The sequence below is a fragment of the Falco rusticolus genome, chromosome 3 (assembly GCF_015220075.1).
Source record: "Falco rusticolus isolate bFalRus1 chromosome 3, bFalRus1.pri, whole genome shotgun sequence".
Lineage (NCBI taxonomy): Eukaryota > Metazoa > Chordata > Aves > Falconiformes > Falconidae > Falco > Falco rusticolus.
This window is the reverse complement of record NC_051189.1, coordinates 32,990,959-33,004,429: the sequence shown is the minus strand read 5'-3', so window position 1 is coordinate 33,004,429 and position 13,471 is coordinate 32,990,959. Positions and strand designations below refer to the sequence as shown.

Genomic DNA, 13,471 nt, shown 5'->3' with positions numbered 1-13,471 from the left:
CTTTGCTTTTAACATGTTCTCCTTCAGTAACTGCTAGCTCTCATTCACTCATCTATCCTTTAGATTATCTTCCCAGGAGACCATTTCCACTAGGTCTCCAAGTTCATTAAAGTATGCTTCTTTAAAGTCAGTTGTTCATGTTCTCCTGCTATGGGAGCTTCTTCCAAAAACCACAAACATTGCCATTTTACAGCCACTTTCACCCAAATTGGCTTCCAAGTGCAGATTCTCATCCAGTTTCAGATTTTTTTTAATCATAGCCAAATCTAGGAAATGCTATTTGTAATAGCAACTTTCTTTATATTTTAAAACAAAGTTGTTCATCTGTCAGACTTTCTCTATCCTTACATACCAGTTTTGTAACTGAGTAACTGCTGCTCTCCAATTCAACCACACCGAATCCTTCAGGTGTTTCTAGTGACTCTATTCTTCTGACCAAGCTGTCTACAATACAACCCAGGAATGGCAATGTCCCTTTTTCCTTCATAATTTTATCCAGCCCAGTGAAGGTATGCCTTCAAGAAGTCTACTTCTCACTTTCTTGCTTGAACGTCAGAGAGCTATAAATACATTTTTCAAATGAAGTGTAACTCTGCTGGTTTTCCTTGGCTTGTCTTTTCTAAACAAGCCACACTTTTCTAACCCAGTAGTCCAGCTTCATGGCATCTCTGTGATCCATACCAGGTAATAGTTCTAGATGTGTGTTAAGCTTCAAGATCACCCAGTTCATCCTTCAGGAAGAATTTTTTTACAATGAGGATGCTAAGACAATGGAACGGGTTGTGGATGCCCCATCACTGGAAGTGTTCAAGGCCAGGCTGGATGATGTTTTGATCAACCTCATATAGAGAAAGACTTCCCTGCCTTCTGGTGGGTTGTACTAGATGACCTTTAAAAGGTCCCTTCCAACCCAAACCATTCTATGATGCTGTGAAATCTGACCCCCCTATCCCCACGGCTGAGCAAGCTGACAATGGAGGGTATTCTCTTCCTAAAATTCATCAGAAGAATTTTATTAATCGTGTGACTATATATACATGTATGCCAACAGAAGTGAAATCAAAAAGAAGGGAGAACAAAGGTGTTTACAAAGCCTATAAACACCACAATAAATGCTCTTAACCAAATTAATCGAGTCTTTCAATGCTAATACTTAAAACAACACAAAAATTGTTCCGTTACAGATACATTTTTTTATGATTTGAACATTTTTGTTATTGGTTTAGGCAGAAGTAATGCAATCCTAAGTGCCTTTATGCTTTCTTAAGTACTAGGTATGATGTGAACATCTGTCAGTCATGTGCCTTGATCTCATCATGACTGGCATTTTCAATAAATTATCTTCAAAAATGTGAGGAAATTCTGAATTAAAAAGATTATAATGAAAAAAAGTGTGACTTTACTAAAATTACTTAGTTTGCACTAAAATAAGCATTGAAAGTATGTATTCAGAACACTGGACAATACCTGGTGCAACTACTTGTTACATTCAGTGAAGTCACAGCATGGAGGTAATTGTGCAACAAGGTTATCTACGTAATACAAAGGTCCACCACTGACATTACAAAACTCAGCCGCAATTTCGAGGCAACCTGCATAGCACCTTCATTGCACAAGAGAATTTAAGGGAATGTAAGACTTTTAGCAGACTAGTGAAGGAAGATTACTTCCTCAGTGAGTAGGCTTTGGAAAGAATATGGATGCATACACAAATTCATCTGTCCTCAGAAATATTCTAAGGGCCAGTATAGCAGTTTGATTCTTACCATCACAAGCTTGACTTTGAAAGGAGCTGAGCATTTTGCAATATATACTTCACACCTCTTTTGCAAGTTAAACATATTACAAAACTGAACATATAAAAACTTATATATAAAAAATACAATAAACATACCTATCACTTTATAAGCACATATAGTGATGAAAACACACCCACATATGCAAATATTTACACAGTGATATATACTGGGAAATAAAGACATAATTTGCATTATTGAAATGCATAAAACAAAACCTATAAAGTCTCTAGATATTTTGCATTATATATGTGTGTTAGAAAAATACAATAAAAATTTAGAAGTGTCCAGGTAAATTCTAAAACTGTTGCTCATATAAAGCTGATTTATTATTTCAGATTAATACTAACTTAAAGACTAGGCATCTGAGTCAGAAATGTAACTGTCACTGTCCGAAAATCAAATTAAATAAAAAAGAATTCCAATAAATGATGAATTCCAATAAGATAGAATATTTTCATATTTTCCTCATGTTTCATATACACTGCTGCAAAACAAACTGAAACACTGACTTTATAACTATCAACTAGTACAATATACTCACATTTTAATTGTTCATTTTACATTTAATTAAGCTAGTATTGCGTTCGCATGAGATTGTCTCAGTATGTAATTATTTTATACACAATTTTGATATTTTAAAACTTTTTTAACCTTCTCTACTATAGCTTAATTTTTAAGAGCAGTTTCTTTTACACTGTCACTAGCAAATGCCTGGCAATTTAATAATCTCTCCAGAGTATAAACATTCATGAAAATGTCAATCATTGTGGCTTACATGTGCTTAAAAATATTTAAAATATCCCCAGAGGGTGGTAAGCTCAGTTCCATGCCCTGTTCTTGGTCGAGTAATAGGCTGTTATTATTGAAGGTTCTCCCAGGGTTTTCTGTTTCTTTTAGCTGGACCTAGATATGGTGAGAAGACCTTCTCCAATGACTTTTTAAAGGCTTCTCTAAAATTACCTTAGCTCATTTGAATTTATTCTTGCATTCCTTCCAACAAGATGTAGGAGATGGCTTCTGGGGTCTTCAAGATTACATAAACCTAATCATTAAAACCACTGTAGAAGTAAAATATAAAAGTCTTTCCCACCACAAGATAGCTAGCTTTATGAAAAATCTATGCTATCAGAGATAGCAAAAAAAAGCATTTAATGTATTTCATTATTTGCAAAGGTGCCTTAATCTGGTTCTATTTCAGAGATTGTGTAAACCAGGGGTCCTCAAACTATGGCCCACGGGCCGGATACAGCCCCCCAGGGTCCTCAATCCGGCCCCCGGTATTTACAGACCCCCCCGCCGGGGGTTGGGGGGGGAAACCAAGCAGCCGCAGATTGCCTGCCACTGCATCCGCGCGCCGGCCCCCTGGTTAAAAAGTTTGAGGGCCCCTGGTGTAAACTCTCATCCTCACACTGTGCTGGATACAGTGTAATGGAGAAACACTTTTTCATATTTAGCTCAATTCAATAATTTAATGATACATTGGATAATGGCAGGTTATAATGAGTAGTATGCTTTGGTGCAGAGAATAAGGAGGAATTAAGTGGAAGAGAAGCTGCAAAGGCCTAAATACTGAGAGAAAACATCTCCTCACTAGAAGACAACTTCTACTGTGCTATAGCACAGTAACATTGGGAATTGCACAAACATGGCTGGCAAAGCCAAAGGGCCAAACTTTATAGTTCTCTATAAGTAAGGAGAACATCAACCTCAACAAAAGACCCACTAGCTTCAACAAGATCCAGGTTTCCTCAGGACACTGTAACTGCATCACTTCACTGTCCCAATTTACTAAAAACTTCAAAGCTGAAATAATATTGTAGTAGTGAAAATAACGAAAAGAAGTTTTGGAAAGGGTAATGTAGTCTATGAAAAAGTGACAGGAAAAGTTTCAAGGGAAATTCAAGAATTCAAGAATTTCACGATTAAAAAAGAAAAAAAGAGGGGTCAGATATTAGGTTGGATCCATCTTAGACTTTGTTACAAAGAAATTTCTTCATCTTTGATGTAAAAATAATAAGTTAGCTCTGATCTGTTTCTGCTGTAGCCTACATTGCCTAAGCTAACAAAGTAAGATGTTTTTACAGTTTCCACTATAAAAGAACAAAGCTTTTTCTCTTATTAGCAGAAATTGTTATAGAAATTCATTAACATATTCGCAAAGTTCACCCTACAAATTGAAGAAAATCTTGTTCACAGAATTACACTAAGATGCTAAAGAAACTTACAAGGTCATTAAAACAACAGTTGAGTATGTTCCAGTTTATATGAACTTTGTCAAAACCTGTGAGACATTTTAGGTAAGGACCTGTGAGACAGAAAATCACTGAATCAAAAAGAGCTCAACAGACTAAAGAGACCTGGAAAGGAACTCTTACTGTAATGAGTTGCAGGCACTCAGACAAGTTCTATTTTTTAAAATTTAATCTGATATACAAGAATCACATCCTTGCTACCAGATTCTCCAGTAAACTAAATGTCATTGTGCTGTGCATAAATTTTTACTAAAATCACATACCCTGCTATGCAGCAGTGGGTTCCAAGAATCACAGATACAGTAACAGGTAAAAAGCTTGAACTGTACTGAGAACTCCCGATCAAAGAGAATTCTGAAAAAAGTCCACTGATACTTAGAGTCCTACAAAACAAAGCAGAACGAATTATCTAATAAAGGAATTTAAAAAAAAAAAAAAAGACTGTTTTGCAAATGAATACAGGTCATGTCATAATTCTTTTATCTAGAGAAGGGGATCCAAACTTTCTAGACCAAACACTCTCAGTAATATATTTCATTTCTCACAAATACACATCAATTGCTTAAAGGCTTTAAGTTAAAAATTATTATTATTGTTATTATTATTATATAATTATTATATAATTATTATATAATAATAATAATAATAATACTACCACCAAAACCCACCAACAAACCCTGCGTTTCATTGTTATAATAAAGTCCTGAATGCTTTTGGAGTCATTTCCAGGACACATGCAAGAATCTGTAGGAAAGCACATATATTTATTCCCTGCAACCTTTTTTTTGTACTGAGAGGCTTGATGATTACACAGCAAGTAGGCAACCACAAATTCTGAAAGACTTCTTCCCCACTAGCTCCTTTCTGAAAAGTGCAGTTGAAATTGGCAGTATTTAATTTTATCATGTACTAACATGACCAAACAACAGCGAGGTCATATTTAAGACATCATGGGATTAACTAAAGATTAGATTTCCATGTTTTATGAGCAGTTACATGTTTGAATTTTTATCTCATTAAGAGCCTGCAATATTTTGCAGGACCAAACCCCAGGAGATACACATGCACATAGTAGGTGCATGGTAGAAACTAGCTCACTGAACTTTTCCTTGGATTGACTGGGTTTGAGGCATGACTTTAATGAAGGAGACATATGTGGCTACCAACCCCAGCTTTCAGTTATTTCTTTGCTTCTCCTAGAATCCTTAAGCTTTGTATTTATCTAACTCTCAGACTAATTTGCACCTTTCTATTTCTGACAAGGCAAAGATGTTATATTTAGTAATTCTAAATAGCTTTTCTCATACTGACAAATCAATAAGCAGGAAGATGTCTTCAGACCATTAAGGAGAAAACATCTGCCCCCTACTCTAGAATTCACCGTATTTCAACAGAAAATGTTACAGAGGAATGAAGAGGGTTTTTTTTGTTGATGTTTGTTTTTATCCCATTTTACTTGGTTTCAGAAAAGTTAGCCTAAAATAAGTAGTTATGTATAAGGCTAAAGACTAAACCAAATAAATGCAAATATACAGGAGTCATCATCAAGCAATCTATCAATATCTCCCAGCAAACACTTAGAAGTTAATTATACTAATTTCACACACTAATGGCTTTTAGACTGCACCTAAAAAAGCCTACAGCCACTTTATGAAAGAAAAAAAAATAATAGGTGATGTAAGGGTGAATTTGAACAACAATGTACAGCTCCTGTTTACAGCTCTGGCTACTGTGAAGTTGTATTTAAATTCTTACTCATTAAGTAGCTAGTGAAACTCTTTTGCCTTAGTTGTAGATCCAGTTGTACGTATCTTTATTTGTCCTGGTTTTAACCAAAGAGATGAGCTTTGGATCAGCTGAAGAGACAATCAATTCCCATTCCCTGAATGGAAAACGCTCATTGTGGGTTCTTCCAACAAAACCAGTTCAATTACAGATCCAGCTGCAACCTATCAGAAATGTATTAAAAAAGACCTATATCTAGATCCTAATCTATATTTTGAAACTAACTTTTTTTCCTGACATTAAGATATCAACTTGTACCATTTGTTGTTACAACTACGCTAATTCACTTTCACACTGAAAAAAATGCTGTCAAACCCTGCCACTCTGCAGGGGTTCCACGCAGCTTTTATTGAAGTTAAGGGGCACTTTGCCTCTTGACTTCAAGACTGCTCTGATATTGTAGCCTTTTAATGCATATGTATCCTTCTAATCTACATTTCACTCACAGTATATAGACCTGCTAACTGTCTTCTTTTTATCTGTGGTGAATTCTATGGGGCACAACCAGCTAATTCTGAATAAAAGTTAAGATTCAATTCTGGATAGACAGTAGTCATTAAGCACATGCTAAATTCCTGCCCCACTCCACACACACCCCCTTTCTTTTTTTTTTAATACCATATCCAGGGTGCAAATACCACCACTTCAGTGTTTACTTGCCTGCTATGATAATTGCCACATCAATTGTTAGTCTTCCAGGTCATTGCTAGCTCCCTCTGGGTCATTTCCACAGTAACTCTGAGGTCACAACAGGGAGACTTGACCAACGGACCAACACAAGTGAATGAAGGGCAGTTGCTGACGCAAATGTTCATACACCTCTGCCTTTGGACATTTAATGAAATATAATCTTACAGTTCTTCTGGAACTGCTGAACTGGGAAGTCTGATTTCTTGTTCAACTGTAGATGTCCAGAGTGCTCTTATGAGAGAGGGTGATTTCTAAATCATGATATAGAATTTTGAGTCCCCTTAAATCTATCTTTTTAAAGAAGGCCAAGACCTGAGAAACTACTGTAAACCCATAATTTTTTATTTAATAGTCTAAGATAAATAACACTCTTTCTAGAAAGTTGTTACTTCTGTAAACTATGTAAACATTCATCATTTTGCAATCAGTATTCTGAAAAGCTTAAAGGTAATTATTACAATGGACTCATAAGAGATTGCATAACAGATGTCTCCAACTGCTTTATAATGAAAAACAAATAGAAATTTTATTTACAATTATTTTACATATGCAGTATGTCTTCCATTTTCCAATGATGGATTAGGGGCAAAGCCAAGTAAAGAATCGAGATCTCCTCGCTCCAGTGCTCTGCTGTGCCACCTTGGCATCAGATTTCCTCTCCTTCCTTCAAAACAAATACAGTGCCTACCTAGCTAACTATATCAAAACTGTAACTTAAACAGGAGAGGGGTTTATCTTTTTAACTGAAAAATATTCTAGCAAGTGTCTGTCTTGCAGCTCTCACGAGTTAAGTTTACTACAGCACCATCATGTTTTGATAAATTCTGACTTTGTTTAATTACAACTGTGGGTAAATCTCCTTTGCTTGTGGTTAGCATAAAACATTGATATGTATGACCTAAAAAAAACTCTAAGTCTTAAAATAAACCTAATAAAATCGATTCTCACTCTAAAGTACTCCAGTATACTCTGTTCATTGCCTTAAGTACTTGCAAGTTTAGAAATTTTTGTTTCCTATTATGAAAAAAACCACCACCCCAACTTACCCATATTAACCTGTACAACACTGATCTGTGCTTGGGAGACTGAGTTAGAAATAATGTTAATTTCCAAATGCAGTGTTAAAAGCAGTTGCATGTACACTACAGACCCACAATTCCCACACCAATTTGTATTTCTACAATCACAGTTTCTTAGTGTTAACACTGGTTTTCTCTCCTCTCTTGTAGTGTAAAACTCCTCCACTAAAAGTGAGAATTGATTTATTAGCACCCTTTTCAAGTAGATCTAATTCACAAAGATGCATCTGCTGCAACTCTCTACTCCTGTGAAAGAGCAAGGTAACTCTGCAGCCTATTCATCTTTTTCCAAAGTTAAATAAACTCATTTGCATGAGCAGTGATGTTAGAGATACTGCACATATCTGAGACAGATGCTAGACCCAAGAAACAGCTACTGAATACAGACAACATCTTTTCTCCGAAGGAGAGAGAGCACTTCAATTTGCTTCAAATATTACTGATGCATGGCAGAATGAGAAGCACTAGTTCACGCATGTAGCACAGTTAGTCTCCTTACACACAACTGGGTAGGAACACTTGACGGTAGTAGGCATCTAATTACAGGCACTGAAAAAGGATCTTATGTGACAGAGGAAAAGCAAAAGTAGGACACAAAAAGAAATAAGGAAATCACGTCTGCCTGAAATCCACACCCCTGCTTTTCCCATTAGTATATTTCTTTCCATTAAAGATTTCCTATTGCAAATCAGTGAAGGAGGTAACTCCACCAGAAACAAAACATGACAAACACTTTTTTCTCTTTTGCCTGTTCTGAGAGGTTTAAACTTCACTTCCAAACTCTACTTGATTCATACATATGCAGTGGGTTTGCATGGCAAGGTTTTGGTAGCAGTGGTGCTACAGGGGTGGCTTCTATAAGAAGATGCCAGAAGCTTCCCTCATGTCCAATGAAGCCAATGCCAGCCAGCTCCAAGATGGACTTGCCACTGGACAAGGCCAAGCCAAGCAGTGATGGTGGTAAAGTCTCTGGGATAGCATAGTAATAAGGAAAAAAAAAAAAAAAATCTATCTGTGCCAGCAAAAGAGAGAAGTGAGACTATGTTAGAGTAACAACTCTGCAGACACCCAGGTCAGTGCAGGAGGGGCAGGGGGTGCTCCAGGAGCCAGAGCAGAGGTTCCCCTGCAGCCCATGGTGAAGACCACGGTGAGGCAGGCTGTGCCCCTGCAGCCCGTGGAGGTCCATGGTGGAGCAGATATCCACCTGCAGCCCATGGAGGATCCCATGCTGGAGCAGGTGGATGCCTGAAGGCAGCTGTGGCCCATGGGAAGCCCATGCTGGAGCAGATTTGCTGGCAGGACTTGGGACCCCATTAGGGATCCACCCTGCAGCAGTCTCTTCCTGAAGGACTGCAGCCCATGGAAGGGACTCACACTGTAGCAGTGTGTGAAGAACAGCACCTTTTGATAAGGACTCACATTGGAGAAGTTCAAGGAGGACTGTCTGCTGTGGGTGGGACCCCACCCTGTAGCAGGGGAAGAGCTTGATGAGGAAGGAGCACCAGAAACAACACGTGATGAACTGACTGTAACCACCATTCCCTGCACCCCTGTGCTGCTCAGGGGGAGGAGGTCCAGAAATTGGGAGCTAAATTAAGCCCAGGAAGAAGGCAGAGGTGGGGGGAAGGGGGAGGGTGTTGGGGTTTTTTTGTGATTTGAATAGTAACAAATTAAACTAATTTTCCCCAAGTTGAGTCTGTTTTGCCTGTGATGGTAATTGCTGAGTGATCTCCCTGTCCTTACCTCAACGCATGAGCCTTTAGTCATATTTTCTGTCCCGTCTGGTTGAGGAGGGGAGTGATAGAGCAGCTTTGGTGGGCACCTGGCATTGAGACAGGGTCAAAGCACTACAACTTAATTGAACCCAATGCTATATGCAAAGTATATGTAAAATAACACTGCAGTAGCCAGCACAGCATATTCTGCTGAAAAGAAACAGCAAAGATCCCTTTTTTCCATGCATCCAGTTTTCCATTGTGAAAATTCTAAATTCTTCTTTAATCTCTACTCAGGCATTAAAGAAATGTGATAATCTATTGCCACATAATGCACCCCTACAAATAATATCCATATATCATTATTTTCTTAAGTGCAATCAAAAAGTTTAGAATTCCTGTGGGTTCAGTTGATTGGCTAAGTACTATATAATGTATGATATCTTTAACTTTAGATTTAGGGCCACTTCTTTCAGTCTGTTTTCTTATTTCCTCAGCCATGCAAACAGTAAAATGAAAAGCCTATAATCTATTCCCTCTTTAACTTACTGAAAATCCATAATATAGTTTTCCTCTTCTGGTGTTTATCCAATAAGCACATATCTTAAATAGGTTCATTCTTGATAAAAATGTCAAACCCAAGCCCTGTATCGCAGCTTGTTCTCAGTGAAAGCTAGCCTGTTGTGACAGAATCGTGTACTTTACATACCATAAAGCCCCCTCGGTCTAAACAGTGGGTGACAACCATAGTTACTTTGGCTCTTTCAAGTGCAAATTCTAATCTGACACTATTCCAGGTGAGCAGGATCCTTAGATTCAGCTACCCCAACTCTGAAACTAGCCCTTCAAGCCTTTTAGTGCCACAGTGAATTGAGTAAATTTCTCCTAGAAAACACAAAGCTATACCAGAGGTGCTGACTTACCCTTAATTTCTTAAAGAACAAGTTGGTAACAGAAGTAACTTGGGTTTAGCAAAGGAATTTCTAAGACACAGTCCTGAAAAAGAAAATGAGTGAAAAATGGGAGGAAAAAAAACCAAACCAAGATACAAGTGAGGGAGGAGGCGAAGTAAGCTCCTCAGGGAAACAATGTCCTGAATGTAATTTTACTTATGAAACTTCTAATAGCTTTATCTTCATCCAGAAGCTATGTTCATCCTCCCCCTTCATATTTTATTTCTGGGCAAAAGTAGCTGCCTTTGTCCAGAGAGCATGCTCCTTTTAATATGTTCCTACTTCTGCTGTTTCAGTGGAAGTTCGCTTTGCTCTAATGCTCCTGTCATTTGCTACTGGATTTCTGGCCAGAGAGCTGTTCACGGTAAATGGCCCTGCCTGGAGAAAACCCACGCTGTTCCCAAAGGGAGTCAATGCCAATAGTGCTGCTTTTCTCTCTCACATCTTCTCACACCGGACAAGGGTTTTCTTGCAGAAAAATTAACTCTTAAAGCCTTGGCAACCATCACATTCAAAATAAGAAAGACAGGCATGCAGAAAAAAATACCCAAGGAATTCAGACCCTGGTGGAGCCTTAGCCATCATCTGGTCATAAAATGTAGCACAAAAAAATACACTTCTTGAACCAGTGAGCACAGTCAATTTCAAGGGGTAATTCAACTCCAAAGAGTGTTCCTGTGAAAAAAAAAGGCACCTCAGTAGGTCTATGTTTAGTGTTTGCAATGTTTTTTATCAGCTTACAAGTAACAAGATTATAAAGAAGCTCCCCCCCACACACACGCCCTTTCCAGCTCTCAGCGTGGGATCCAGAAAGCTAGCTGCTCTCTCACATTCTCCCCAGTAATGCTGATTGAAAGTGTACATAGAAAAGGGACAAATAAGGCAAAGATCACTTCTCTGGACTACTGCCATCATCAGTAACTGTGGACATTGTTAATTACCTTTATTAAAAATGATGATTTTTTTAATAACATTTACAAATTCTATAGCCATATTAAAATATATCTGGAATCTATCCCAAATTCTGGGCAGAAACAAACTCCAGGTGCAGGTGTTTGAAGAAACAAATGTCTTTACACACTTTTTTGAAGACTAGCAATAGCAGATAGGCTGCACAAGCAGTGGTGCTCCAAGGCTGCCGCAGGTGGTGATTGGAAGTATTTGAGAATTATATTCTCTGTAAACACCTGTGAAGCAGTAAGTTCTGGAGAGACTGGTGATCTTCAATTTCTAGAAACTCACCTTGGATAAAGTGTAGTTGTATTTCAATTGAGGATGATGTGGCTCAAGCAACATTAAAAGCAGATGCATATTTCTGAGCATAAAAATCAGTAACAATTTGTCACTTGCTTTTGCTGCAAATAGAGCATCGTCAGTAAGGGCTGTGATCACGCTGCCATACAAATGATAGTAGAGCACCCAGGACAGTGCTACCAGGATGGATGCTGCCACAGTCTGTGAGATGCTGGCAGATGAGAGGCAGGCAGAAAGCACAGAGAGGCAGTACAATCAAGCAGCTGCATCACACTGAGACTGTGTGCCCCAACTAATGAGGAAACCACTTTCGCCTGCTGAGTAAATCAAGGCTATATGAGGGTACAAATGACTACACCCCAACAGGTTTTTTGAATGTCTGCTTTTATTAGCAGTTTAATTACTTCTCTATTTTTTTAAAAAGTATACAAGTACGATAGAAAAGCTTACCTCTCCACCATAAATCAACAACTCATTTGAAATATTTACAGGTGAAGTATCATCTGTGTTAACAAAGAATTTAGTTTTGGCAGCTAATCATTCCAACTGCACAAAAAGAAGCTCTTTCAAAATATTTTAGGTAGTCAGAGGTTAAATTCTTGATTACCTAATCAAACACCCACATTTTGGCGCACTTGTCTGTGCAATTAAAGGTGCAGTACTGAGCACTAGCGTTCAAGGTCAACAACTAAAAAAGCAATCATTTAAGTAATAAGCCCTGGGTGACTTTCCTAAAACCATTATTGAGCTGCAAAGTGTTTTTAAACAGATTGAGAAGATAACTGTGCTATGAAATAGTTGTATTCCTCACTGTCAGGCCTTTTCAGAAGTTTTAATTAAGAGTATAAGCTTCAGACACCTCAGCATAGCATGCCTATTAAGACTCACGGACGCATAATCAGGGGTGGTGCTCAATTTAAGCATGCTATAAAATTATCTTGCCTTGGTATTCCTCCCAAGCTAAACACTTCCCTTCATACTCTAAATATTATCTTCATTAACAGTGTGTTAATAATGCCCAGCACTGTGTACTGTAGATGGAGTTTATCATGTTTCATTAGGCTGTAATTCAACCAGATATTTAACTACTAAGAATGTAATTGATGTTATCTGAGTCAATGTGTCTATTTCAAAAGCAGAAAGCTAAGAATTTCTTATGGAAATTTTGAAAGCTAGAACCAGCACATGGACCGCAGAAGCAGTTTTGCTGCAGGACTGGTGCAGGTCTCTAGGAAGATTTAAGGTTTCCTTGTGGTATTGGGGGGAAAGAAACAGCTTCAAGCCTGTATCTCACCACGGGGTGGATACAACTAGCCTGACCTTATATATAATATGACCTCATATATAATATAACCTGCCAAGGAAGAATATGGAGCAGATCATGCTGAGCACCATCACACAGCACATACAGGATGACCAAGGGATCAGGCCCAGCCAGCATGGGGTTATGAAAGGCAGGTCCTCCTTGATGGACCTGATCTCCTTCTGTGACAGGATGATCCACCTAGTGGATGAAGGAAAGGCTGTTGGAACTTAGTAAAGGTCCCGGACCTTAGTAAAGCCACTGACAACAGCTCCTACAGCATCTCCTGGAGAAACTGGCTGCTCATGGCTTGGATGGGTGCACTCTTTGTGGGGTTAAAAGCTGGCTGGATGGTTGAGCCCAAAGAGTGGCAATAAATGGAGCTACATCCAGCTGGCAGCCGGTCACAAGTGCTGTTCCCCCAGGGCTCAGTACTGGGGCCAGTCCTGCTTAATACCTTTATCAACAATTTGGTCAAGGGGATCGAGTGCATCCTCAGTAAGTTGGCAGATGATACCAAGACGACAACCGAGGTGGGGGTTGCTCTGCTGTTGGGCAGGAGGCTCTGCAGAGGGATCTGGGCAGGCTGGACCGATGGGCCAAGCCCAGTTGTAGGAGGTTCAACCAGGCTCGGTGCCGGG

General features: G+C 38.7%; 1 protein-coding gene across 1 annotated transcript in view; it reads right to left on the bottom strand.

Annotated features, from left to right (window-relative positions):
• MMP16 (matrix metallopeptidase 16) overlaps nucleotides 1-13,471 on the bottom strand; it is a 194,180-nt gene that overhangs the window by 135,495 nt on the left and 45,214 nt on the right. The window lies entirely within an intron of this gene.